This window comes from Hypanus sabinus, chromosome 15 (genome assembly GCF_030144855.1).
Source record: "Hypanus sabinus isolate sHypSab1 chromosome 15, sHypSab1.hap1, whole genome shotgun sequence".
Taxonomy (NCBI): domain Eukaryota; kingdom Metazoa; phylum Chordata; class Chondrichthyes; order Myliobatiformes; family Dasyatidae; genus Hypanus; species Hypanus sabinus.
The window spans coordinates 30,501,595-30,515,180 of NC_082720.1; the positions used below are offsets into that span (position 1 = coordinate 30,501,595).

A 13,586-nucleotide genomic window follows, 5' to 3' on the forward strand; every position below is an offset into this window, starting at 1 on the left:
GGGAGCACCTCAGAAAGCACAGGTGATGGGGGTCAAATGGACATGCTGATTAAAGTCTGATGTGTGATGATTCTGACTGTCACCTCGAATATTTGGGGAGGGAGGCTGCATTATGAGGGCAGCAGAATTTCAGCGGGTTTCAGTTGCAAAGGGAAGGATCCATATGCCTTCACACTGTTAACTGGCATATTGAAAACAGTGATATCTGTATTTGTTTAGGACCAGTTGATGCACTTTGAGTCTATTTCAGATGTTCCACCATGAACGGCGTGGCAAGCTTCATTTTGAGACATTTCAGTTCTGCTTCCACCTCTTCCTCAGACAAATCTGCTCCAGTCTGGGAACTCTCCTTTAGGCTCTGCTTGTTGGCAGTGAGACCGGACAGCAGTGGTTTCACATTCACATTTGCTTTTTGCAGTATTTATAAAGTATCAACCTTTGTGTTAATCTCTTTATTATCTTCTCATGATGGAATGGGAGAAAAGTAGCTTCCGTGAAACAGGAGTTCGGATACTTTGCTCCAGACCAGAAAGTCTCTCAAGTTCTTCAGGTTCGGTAAACCACAGACTATGGGAGTGTCTACTTAGTCAACTTAAAGTTACTTGAAAAGCAATGGCTGAACTGACTGGATGACATTAATCCTTCACCAAGCGCTTTGTAAATCATCTGTGCTATTCCAGGTATACTTTTCTCCAGGTTGAAGAACTCATTGAAGTCAAAGTTTCCCAAAGATAGTTCAGTCAGGACTGCTTCCTGGGGAACTTCTTGGTCAGCTTCTGATGCAGAAGCAGTAGGTATCACTGCTTGGGCAACACCATTGCATTCTACATCTTCTTTAAGGGTTTCTACTCACTTTCTCCACCTCTTTTCCATCTTGGATCTTCCAATAGCACTTTATCTTAATACCCTGTCAGCTCTAATGTTTCTGATTGACTAGCGGGGCCAGCAGAAAACCATTCTGGTTCCTCTTTAGAATAGGAACCACATCGCCTCCACTCAGTAAAAACACATTTGCTATCACCAAGCTCTTTCCTAATGATTTTCTTTTTCTCGTCTCATGCCCTTCCTTCTCTAGCAACTCTGTCATGCAAGTCTTTGTCTTACCTTCATGAAGGGGAGATCTGGTGTAGTGGTAATTACCACTGGATCAGTAATCCATCGACCCAGTTACGCTGAGGACATGAGTTTGAATCCCACCATGGTAGATAGTGAATTTGAATTCAATAAAAATATCTGATGATCATGAAACCATGTAGATTGTCGTAAAAACCCATCTAGTTCACTGATGTCCTTTAGGGGAATAATCCTGCCGTCCTTACTGTTCTATTATGTTCTATTAAGTTCCTTAATGTTCTATTATGGAAGAATTTAAGGTGGGGGGGTTATATGGGAGGCAGGGTTTAAGGGTCGGCACAACATTGTGGGCTGAAAGGCCTGTACTGTGTTGTATTGTTCTATGTTCTATGTACCTGGTCTGGCTTGTATGTGACTTCAGACCCAGAGCAATGTGGTTGACTGTTAAATGCCTTCTGAAGTGGGGTAGCAAGCCATTCAGTTGTATCCAACCGCTAAAAGATCAAAGGGTATTGATGTTATTATGTGCCCATTTCCAATTCTTTGTTGGTAACACAACCCAATAATATTTTCGTTCTCTTTACTTTCTGATGGGCTTTGATTTTCGACTATTGGAGGTATTGGTCACATGACAACCATCACCAAAGTTTTGGTGCTGAGAACTGCAAACAACGTTGAGATCTTCTTCCTTTAATTCTCTCTCATGGATCTGAAATTCTTCTCTTGAGAACTGCTCTCTCCAAATCTGAAGACTTCTCCTATTTAGTTCCATCCAGTGACGAACTCCTGCCAGAACTGAGATACAAAGATGCATGTCATTTTGCAAGGTCACAGATATATTCACTGTCATATTTTTCCAAAGGACATGCTGGTTTGCTTTGCATATGAGTACTCCTTGATTTCTAGCAGCTTTTCCTTGGAATATCTATATAGTTTCTGCATGCCACAGATTTTTGATTTAACATTTAATAGATCTTTTTCTTCAATCCATTCTTTCATCCTTGGCTCAGCAGATGCCTCTGCCACTCCGCTAAGAACCCAGGTGTAACAGTCAGTGATTTTTTCCCACTGCCTTGTTCTCTGTTGAATACTTCTGCATGTTTCTTCAATACCTGTTGCAGACCAGTGCTCCCACTAATCAAGTGCACTTCATGGCAGATGAGTCTGAACGGCTCCGACTATCAGCAGCCCAGAAGTGCTGGATAACTAACTTTACACATACAGTGGAAGTTTCTTTTTCTGTTTGTTAACCTCCACTGAAATACTACCTCTCCTCTCACTGGAACAACCTCAACAGTGTAAGTCTTTAAAGTACTGGGGTGAGATGCTGCAATTTCTCCTTGTAAACTGTCTCTGACACCTGAAATACTGCAGTACCCATGTCTATCTGCATCCCCTTTGCAGCCCAATCCAACCACAGGGTCAACAAATAGCTGTCTTTGTGTCATGAAACAGATAAAATACACAAAGCTTCTTCAACTACAGATGAGAGTCTTTCAGTCTGTCCTCCTTATGCTCCAACTGGCTCAAATTTTTGCTTTTCCCAAAGTCATTTTTCTTTATTACAATGCTTTTGGCTGACAGTGTCTTTCTACTTTTACAGGCATGTTCAGTATGTCCATTTTGGCCTCAGCTTTGGCAATCTAAATCCTATTACCAGCATTCTTTTGCTGAGTGCCCAGTTTTGCCGCAGTGGTAACATTGATTGCCAATAGGTGTATTTTTCTTAAAATCAGTAGAAACTTTATGAACTTGAGAGGATATTCTTAGTATCCATGTTTCTTTAGCTACCATCTCTGTAGATATACTAATTGCAATTGCCTTTTGTAATGCTAGTCTGTCTTCTGTAAACAAACATTTCTGAATTGTCTCACTAAAGAGACCACCTACAAGTCTATCACATAACATCATTGAGAAACAACCCAAGTTCACAGTGGTTCAGCACCACCACAGACTGTGAAATACTCACTTTCGTCTTGATTCCTTTTATGAAATCTAAACCTCTCAGTATAATCAGAGCTTTAGATGACTGTGTCCCCATAAGGCTTATCACCAGGCTTAGCAGGTTGCACTAGACCATGTAATAAAATAAACATTTTGCACCCATCACCCTCAGAAAAGTTAGAAAACAAATATCATCTGAAATTCAATTTGCCAGTGCAAGATACTCAAATCTTTCAGTATATGAACTCCATTGCTCTGTTGCTTCATCCCATACTTCCAAACAATGTTGCCATTTTCAAACGCAATCACATTCCAAAAAAGTTAACTATTTTCATCCATCTCTTTCCCTCTATAATTTGTTTTATTTAACCATCCCTTTCTCGTTCTCTCCCTCAGATTCTTCACTCACCTTGTTGCCAGTTACTGGGAAGTCAATTGGCTGTAATGCAGCTGGTTATTTTATTTGTAAGTTATCTACTCAGAATGCCCTCTGACATTACATTCCATACATAACACTCAGGGAAGCTCGACAGCAACCCATAAGGATCAAAATATACATGAATACATAACACTTACCTTGCCCACAATGTTCATCTATTAAGCTGAATGCACTGTGCACTTCCCCATAGCCTCACATCAAACTGCCTCTGTTCTCCAATGTATTTGATGCTCATAAGAATTTCTAGCCCTTGGTTTATGCATCTTTTATACCCACTTTGGATTCCCTCCAACAAACACTAATAATAAATAAGGAAGAAAGTGTTTCTTCCTTTTCCTGTAAAAGTAGAATATGTCATGTCTAGTTTATGAATATCCTTTAGGGAAGATAATTTGCTGCCCTTACCTCGTCTGGTATATACAGTGCCTATAAAAATATTCATTCCCCCCCCCCAGAGGCTTTCATGTTTTATTGTTTTACAATATTGAATCACAGTGGATTTAATTTGACTTTTTGACAGTGATCAACAGACTTTTAGACTTTTGTGTCAAAGTGAAAACAGACCTCTACAAAGTGATCTAAATTAATTACAAATGTAAAACACAAAATAATTGTTTGCATTAAACTCCCTTTAATATGACACAGCAAATCATCACTGGTGCAGCCAATTGGTTTTAGAAGTCACATAATCAGTTAATTGGAGATCTTGGAGTGTTCTTTTCTCTCCATTGTGCACTTTTTGCCAGGATACTGACTGAACAGCAGTTGGACCTTCCAGATACACATGTATTTTGCTACAATCAATTGAAACACCTTGACTGCACAAAGGCCTCCAAAAACAGAAAAAACAGATCTTTATTTAACTAATTATGTGTCTTCTAAAACCAGCTGGCTGCACCAATGATGGTGTGTCATATTAAGGGGGGGGGGGGTCAATCAATTATTTTGTGTTTTATATTTGTAATTAATTTAGATCGCTTTGTGGAGATATGTTTTCACTTCAACATTTTTTCACTTTTTCTGTTGATCAGTGTCAAACGGGGGTCGGCAACCCGCAGTTCCGGAGCCGCATGTGACTCTTTCATCTCTGTGCTGTGGCTCCCTGTGGCTTTGGAAAATAAATGGTCAGTATTTAATTAAAATGTATTTTATGTTAGTTTGTTAGTTTTTGAAATGTAATTCTAAATTTGAAGGTTATGGTGATCTTGTACAATCTAAATAAAATGTTGTGGCGACCCATTTCCTGGCACAGCCGAACCGGCTCACAATTAGCCAGCGTTCAGGCTAAGGGAGATAGCCTACGGGGGTTTGTGAGTACGTGTCTTTTGGAGCATCCGCGCCCATGGGGGGTGGGTTGAGGGAGGCTTAAAAGTAAGGCTGTTTAGTTCGAATAAAGTTATCTTTGACTGCAGTTTACTGACTGCGTGTAGCACACCACTACAAAGTGTTTTTATCGCTGGCTGTCCAGAGGGGAGGTGCTGAAACGCTTTGTCGCATGTCTGGAAGAAGTGAAAACTTTCCTGGGCAGCAAAGGGCTCACCTTTCCTGAGCTGGAACAGCCAAATTAGCTGGAAAATCTACACTTCATGGTAGACACGACAACGCACCTGAACACGCTGAACACAGCTCTTCAGGGGAAAGGACGTACAGCCCTACACATGTTGGAGGATGTTTTGGCATTCGAGCGCAAGTTGACAGTGCTTGCCAGAGATTTACAGAAAGGCACATTGTCTCACTTCCCCAATTTGAGAGATTTCAAACAAGGTCACGACATGATAAATTCGGAGTATTTACATTCTGCAATCATCGCAATGCAAACATCGTTTGGGAAATGCTTCTGTGAGTTCAGAGAGGGAAAAAACACATTATCCTTCCCGGTCACTCCCCTAAGCATCGATCCATCCCTACTGAATACGACTGCATTGGCAGGTGTGAGTCAACCTGATCTTAAGATGGAACTGGCCGACATAGCCGGCAAAGACATATGTGTGTCCAAGTTTAGACGCTTGACAGCAGACCTTGAAGATGTTGCCCGTCAGAAGGCCGTTCTTGCTCAGAATCACAAATGGAGTGATATTGAAAACCTCCTCATACCGGACAAACTTGTGTTCGAAACATGGAATGCTATCCCTGACATTTATGTAAACATTAAAAAGTATGCGCTTGGAGTCCTGTCGATCTTTGGATCCACATATGTATGTGAGCAGGTGTTCTCCAACATGAACTTTATTAAAAACAAACATCGCGCACGCCTCACAGATGACAGCTTGCGATCCTGTGTAAAGATGAAGGTGACGTCATACAGCCCTGATGTGCAGACGCTGTTCGCTGAGGTCCAGGAGCAGAAATCCCATTAACCAAGTATGATAAATATTTTAATTGCCTATTATTTTACATATATTCATATTTTTTCATTGTTCAGTGAAATAGTCCTTTTATTTTTCAGGTTGACAGCTGGCTGACGTTATTTTTGGTTTGCTGCTGGCGGAAAATTTAAGTTTGGCGTTTTTCATAAATACAAGAAGGACTCAAATAGACATTGAGTATTTTACTTAAAAGTAACCTGCAACCCAACGTCTTTTTTTTGGAGTTCAAAATGTTTTTGTTGCATGCAGAAATGTAATTTCGTTTTCTCTGCAGGAGTTCATCGATTTCATAAATGCAACACATTATAGTTTGTTTATACATAGCATAAAGGCAAAAGAAACGTTGTATGCAGTGTTATTTCATTTTAAATGTCAAACGGGTTTTGTGGCTCCCAGTGTTTTCTTTTCTGTGGGAAACGGGTCCAAATGGCTCTTTCGGTGGTAAAGGTTGCTGACCCCTGGTGTCAAAGAAGCCAAATTACATCCACTGTGATTCAATGTTGTAAAACAATAAAACTTGAAAACTTCCACCTTCCTATACACTTTATAGGCACTGAAGCTGAAAAGTGAAAACATATGGAAAAAAGGGCATCGTTCTTGGAAAGTTTCCTATAAGGTTAAACTTGTGCAGGATGTCACTGAACAGTAACAAGCTTCCACAGATGTCCTGTTGAAAGTACCTTGACTGGTTCCACCATTGTCTGGTATGGTAATTTGAACGTGCAGGAATGCAATTCCAGAGAGCAGTGGACACAACGCAAAACATACCAGACACATCTCCCCCCATCATTGGAAATATCTACATGCGCCACTGCCTCAAGAAGGCATCATCGAAGATCCAAACCATCCAGATGTGCCATCTTTTTTAGCTAGTATTGGGCAGCAGGACCACGAGCCTGTAATTCCACATTACGAGGTTCAAGAACAGCTACTTCCATTGAAACACTTGGTTCTTGAACAAACCCACACAACCCTAATCACTGCCTTAGGATCGTTGCACATGACCTCTTCAACCACTTACCAATGGTCTTTTAGGTTTTCATTGTGTTATTTCTTATTTAATTCATTGTTCATTCATTGTTTAATTTATGTTTTTTTGTTGTTAATGTTGTGGCTCTGATGTTATGAGCCTGTGATGTTGCTACAAATGATTTTTCACTGATGTACATGTGCATGCATATACTTACGTGTCTGACTAAACTCAACTTTGATTTCAATCTTGGTCCACCTCCCTCTCATTTGGTTTCATCTATTGCCTACCATCCTTAGTCCTACCCCTCCTGGTATGCAGGCTGTCATACATAGGCTTGGAAGACGCTGCAGAAGGTTGTACAGCCAGCTAGCATAATCGCAAGCACAACCTTCCCTACCACTGAGAATGTCTTCAAGAAGTCGTGCCTCAAGAAGACAGCATAGATCATAAAGGGCCCTCACTATCTGGGTCACAGCCTCTTCTCATTACTAGCATCAGAGTGGAGAAATAGGAGCCTGAAAACCCATACTCAGCATTTCAGGAACAGCTTCTTCACCTCCGCCATCTGAGTTCTGAATGGTTTGTGGAGCCACGCACTCTCCCTGACTACAATGGTTTTGTATTATTTATTTATTTTGTAACAATGCTTAGATTAAACTAGGCACCAGCTAAGTTGTTTTGACACTTAGCTCATAAAACAAGGTCATGGACAAACCTGCTTCATCGATAATTTATATATTTGAGTACTCAGCGAATGAGACCTCTTAGTAGTAACTTTGAGTGACTGGGTCTCTGCCCTCAGAAGCTTTTAGACCATTTGTCTGAATTAGTTTGTCCCAGCAAATGTATTTGAAGATTCAGAGGTGTCTTTTCAGGTACAAAGTGAAGGAAGTACATACTTCAATGGAACCATTTGTCAGACAAAGTACATTGAAATGAATTATGTCATTGTAGCTGTTGAAGTTGATTGAATCACCTGCTGCTAGCTTTGTTTCAAGAGTATAAAAACTTGATGTGCTTTGAGTCTGGAGAGACTCTACTGAGAGGGTTTCCATGAGAATGTGAACTTGTCATGATAAGTAAAGATCTCTGCTTCTCCAGTGACTTTGTCACATTTTAAATAAATCTGAAACTTAGATCATTTCCTTGACTCCGCAGATGCTGCATAACCTAGGACTTTATTTATTTTCTCCAGATTACCAGTTGGTAACCTAAAAGCAGCGCCATCACACACCCAATGTTAGTGTTTATTATGTGATCAGGATGGGCTCCATTCTATACAATGACCTGCATAAGGGATGGTGTAGGATTTTTCGCATGTAGACGCTTTGGGCAAGCCATTCAAGGCTGCAAGCTGGGTATTCGACATTCACACTCCCCAGCCTTTGTGTGCTGACTGTCCCATCGCTGTCTTCACCTGGGTCTTTCACCAAGACATCAGTATGTGCCTTCACCAAGCTGGCACTTGAACTGCTTTCACCCTGGCTTGGCCGCAGACCACCAGCTGGCAAACCAGCTCATACAGATTCAGCCTCTGAAGTAGAACTGCCAGGGTCTGAGCTGGCTGATGAGATTACTAAGTGTGGTGATGGTGTTGGGTTAGTTGACCACAAAGTTCTAAACTCAAGCAAAGACCTTAAGACATATCAGACATATGGGTACACTCACTAAAGGGAGATGATACTGAAATAACTCCATCTTTAAAGACTAGTTCCCTGTTCATTCTTCAAAGTGAGTTTAGCTGCCAATATCTACTATTTGAGTGGTGAGCTCCCCTTCCCTACCAAGGAGAAGACACTTTCAGCTAACAAACTACTTTAAACATATTTTTTTCCAGTGATATGCGTTTGAATCCAAACAACATTCTTAAAGCGCATTTAAAATTCACCGGGGGTTTCTATCTTCCAAAGGATTTCTAAACTACAAACAATGACTATAACATAGGTACCATTCCTATAAGCCAAAAAGATGTACCCATGAATCGCAGATGAACAAATTGTCCATCGCAGAAATCAAAGGCAGAAGAATGGATTGTAGTTCACCCCATCTCTCTGGCATTCTTCTTGATGTTCCTAGATCATTTTTAATAAGCCTGGACTGCTCTCTGCATTTATACTGTTTGCCTGCTACTTGGGTGACTTCACACATATAATATACCTTTTAACGCATGTGGTCCAAAAGATTCTGGGCCTGAGTTCCTAGGTACCTACAATTAATGCTGTGAATCCGACTCCCTGAGTAAACCAACCTTACAACTATTAGCAGGCAGGTACGGCACCTTTAAGCAAATGAAGTTTCAGCACCATGGCTGGAAGCAAGGCAGGAGAGGGGATCTCCAAGCCAGTCTGAAACGCAGAGAGATAGATGATGCCCCCACTATCCAGCATCTTGTTAGCAAGTATGCAGTTGCTGGAGAACAGAACTGAAGACCTGAGGGAACGATTGCTAAATTGGATGGAAGTGAGGGACTGTTGTATTCTATGTCTGCCTGAAACTTGGGTGTCTCTCATCGTGCCAGGTACAGTGGGTCAAACTGAAGGCTTCTTGATTTACCAAATAGACCGAACTGCTGATTCAGGAAAGGTGAAATGCGGAGGTATTGTTTCATGATAAACTCTCAGTGGTGCTTTGATGTGGTGGTTTTGGTGAACTTCTGTTCCCCCGACCTTAAACACCCAACAGTCAAATGATGTCCATTCTATTTACCTTGGGAGTTCTCCTCTATAATCCTGAACAGAGTTTACATACCAATTACATCAGGCACTTCAGATTCCTCAGGATGCCATCTCCAGATTAGAAACAGTCCATCCTGAAGCATATCCAATTATAATCAGAGACTTCACCCAGGCTTGTTTGAAGAAAACACTGCCCATTATCATCAACATATGATATCAACCAGAGGTCCCAAAACATTACACAAAATGCTGGTGGAACACAGCTGGCAAGGCAGCATCTATAGGAAGAAGTACAGTTGATGTTTTGGGCCGAGACCCTTCGTCAGGACTAACTGAAAGAAAAGATAGTAAGAGATTTGGAAGCAGGGAGGGGAGGGGGAAATCCGATTTCTTTCAGTTAGTCCTGATGAAGGGTCTCGGCCTGAAACGTCAGCTCTACTTCTTCCTATAGATTCTGCCTGACCTGCTACGTTCCACCAGCATTTTGTGTGTGTTGCTTGAACTTCCAGCATCTGCAGATTTCTTTGTGCTTCCGTCCCAAAACATTAGACTACTGTTATACTAAGATAAGGAATGTCTGCCGTTCCATTCCTGGACCATATCCTGGTAAATCATATCACTTTACTGTCCTTCTCCTACCTGCATGCAGTCCATTACAACTATGGTGTATTCATTCAGATCCACAAATGTGTCCTTGAAGACGGTCCAGTCCACTGACTCAAAGCAATCACATAGACAAGCTCCACGTGCAAAGTGGCAATTCCTGACTAAACTTGAATCAATGAAAAATGCTCAACAGTTGTGGCAGAGCTTTAATACTATCACCTCTTATGAAGTAAAATCAAGTGACATAGGTGACATAGGGCTTTGTTTCCATATGAGTTCAATACCTTCTATGCTCACCTTGGTTAGAAGTTTAACATGTAAATTCAATACTCTGATCCTTAGGACTGTCAACTGCTACGTTTAGAAAGCTGAACTTGGCAAAAAAGAAAGGCCTCCTGACCTCATGCAGTGAATATCCATCACAGTTAAATGGTAACATTCATTTCCTTTGATTCTTCCAAGTACACCATGGTCTTTCCAGGTGCATTTCTCAAACATCTAAAATGAGTCAGGTGATTGTTCAGTTGATTGAAGGACAGTTCTGAGAAGCACTTACAATACAGTTGACAGTAAAGCATGCGGAATGGATCAGAGGTGGAACAACGGAGGGATGGGATCTGAGAATGAGGCTTGGGTATGAGCAATGTGATCCTCAGTGACTTCTAGTCCATTGTTTTTTGACAGCAGTGCAACAAATCAACAAAACTCCTTCCTTCATTCAACAGCATAGGCCGGGTAGATAATACTACCCCCAGTCTACTGCCTCATTCTCTCAATCTCTACAATCATCACTTGCATGAAACGAAAGATCATTAGTAAATCTGTCACAATGTGTTTATAAGATATGAACTGCTATTATTCAATAAATGATAAGAGAAAGTGTGGAACGTGCACACATATTCATAGACATAGTGTTGTTTCCAAATGAGATTTGCTACCTCTTCCGCTGACCTTGGGTAGATGTGTAATGTCATTGGACTTTTTTGCTGGGATCATGTACCTGGGCAACAATCTAAGCATTAACAACTTTGGCTGCTTTCTCCCACCTGCTCTTTACTTCTGCAATGACCATTTCAAAAGATCAGACAGGCCTCTTGTCCAATATCCCATGACCTCTTCCACCAGGTCTGCTTAAGTGAAATTAGAGTGCCCTCCTCTGTTGCCATGTTTGCGCTGGTTTCTCTCTAAACTGTGCAATGACTTTCAGAGGTGGATGGATTCAGTGGTTACTTCCCTTGTCGGTTACCTTCAAGACATCTGAAATTATTGAACTCATCCAAATGGGGAAGAAAGTACATGAAAGCACATGTCCTCGTATAAACATTAAGTACAAATGCCACAGTGACAAACTGACCTGGACTTTGCATTCCCCCAACCTCAGGATGTACTGTTTAGGTGCACGATTTCATGGGCAGATGAATTTTCAATTAGTCATCCTTTTGAACTTGTCTGTTATACACTTCTATGTAAGGTGGTGTCAATCAAAAATGAATAATAGAAAGGATAAATGTCAGCCAGTTCTCATCGGATAAAAGTCTTGATTTCATGGTTCTCTGTAGGCCAACAGAAAGGATATGGAAGGTCTCTTTAATCTGATGATCTAACTTGTCAGTTGATGTCAAAACCATCCTATCCCAGAGTCATGAATCCTGTTCTTGGCTTTCATCAGATCGTGAGCAGAATTAATGAATATTTGATTCATTTGATCTTACACCCGAAGGTATTGCAGTCTTTCTCTTTAAAGTTCTTCCGCAAATTTATGGTATTTCAATATTTTGGGGAATTATTATACATAACAGAAAATAATATTTATTTTTCACAACATGTTATTATTGGAATAATACCAAACCTCCTATTACATTCAATTCACTTTTCATAACATTTATCATTAAAATAGTGATGAAAATAATTGCTAAATATATAAATAATAATTTTAATGAACTGACATTTCCTTTGGTTTGAACTTCACTTCAATGACATGTTGTTCTTAATGGTGCCAAATTCCCTGTGGCATATCTCAGAGTGAGTCACATGATGAAGAGTTTTAAAAGCACATTGCAAGGGGAACTGGTGTACTCTTAGGTATCTAACTGTTGTGAACAAAAGACATGATAAATTGGGTCAGAGTTTAATTGCCAATTAGAATGTGGTTGTAGATCATTGCCTCACATACCTAAGCTCTGAGGTTGGCTTGAACCTGTCCTGTTGGGCTAAATTTAGAAAGGCCAGAGAGCAGGACAACTGAAAATACTTTGCAAATGTTTATTATAAATGAACAAATATCACAAAAAAAGTTCATATCAATATAAAAATAAATAATATGCATGTACTGAAGATACGGTACAAATGTTTACATGCATTTCTATACTCTGAACCCTGTACATCTTTAATACTTTTTGTAACTTATAGCATATACTAATGTACATCTTTCTCTGACTTTGCTCAGGTGCCCAAAGTTCTTTTACAAGCGGTCAAAGTTGGACTTAGTTTATAATCCAAACTTTGACTCTTTTAACTGATGCTCTCTTTAACCCGCATGTCTAACATAAGACACTGAGCCATCTAATGATGTCCTTTAGTGCAACAAAATGTTTTGACTAAAGAAAAGTCTGAGCTTATAAACATTCTAAAAGATTATTAGTAGCTTTTTACCCTAGTGATATTACCATTTCTGAAACCTCTTGGGGACAGAAACACACATAATGGAGTCCTGTTGTTACTTTTCCAGTGGCTTCTAACTATTAGTGGCATTACCACAACAGGAATGTCAGAATGCTTCTATAAATATGTACTTCAGGATTTTCCTTCAACTCGCATGCTATTTGAGAAATTCGGCACCAACATTGGATTCCCCACAGCATTTGGGATAAAATTTCAGTTTTGGCTGACTATGAGTTAAGAGTTTTGGTTGAAGGCATCTGACAGCAGGATTCAGATGAATGTCCAGACTGAGCAGCCTCTGTCCTGTGTGAATGTCCAGCCTACGCTTGCCTTGCCCTGTATTAAGTAGCAATCTAGCTAAAGAATATATCACCAGATGAATTTTTATATTTTCTGCTAAGGGCCAAAAGGAGCAGAAATACACCACCAAATTTTGCTAAGGAATCAGTCCTCCTGTTGCACATTTCCCTTTCTGACAACATACCTATCTGGACCTTCCTTCTACCTGGTCTGATGCTAGGCTAGGATTATCTGATGCTATATCAACAGGTAGAACAGCAAGGGACATACACTTTTCTTGCTCAAGGATACTTGGAAAATGTAGATGTAGAAATTCCACTTCACACTAGGTAGAGTAAAGGCAAAGAAAGCAATCTGATCCTCCAAGCATGGTACATTCTGTGAAATGGTTAGGGCAACCATGTCTGTCCAGGAAGAACCATCCTCAAATCCTCGAAAAGGTTACTGCCAGAAGCAGGATCCTGCTCATTCAGAGACAAAAAAGAAGAAATAATTATCAGTTGAGCTGTTATGCTAACATCTAGTCCTTGACTTCACATAGATCATCT

General features: G+C 40.4%; 1 pseudogene; it reads right to left on the minus strand.

Moving 5' to 3' along the window:
* Positions 1 to 241: 241 nt before the first annotated feature.
* Positions 242 to 13,586, minus strand: part of LOC132405744 (eukaryotic translation initiation factor 4E transporter-like) — a 119,818-nt pseudogene continuing 106,473 nt past the window's right edge.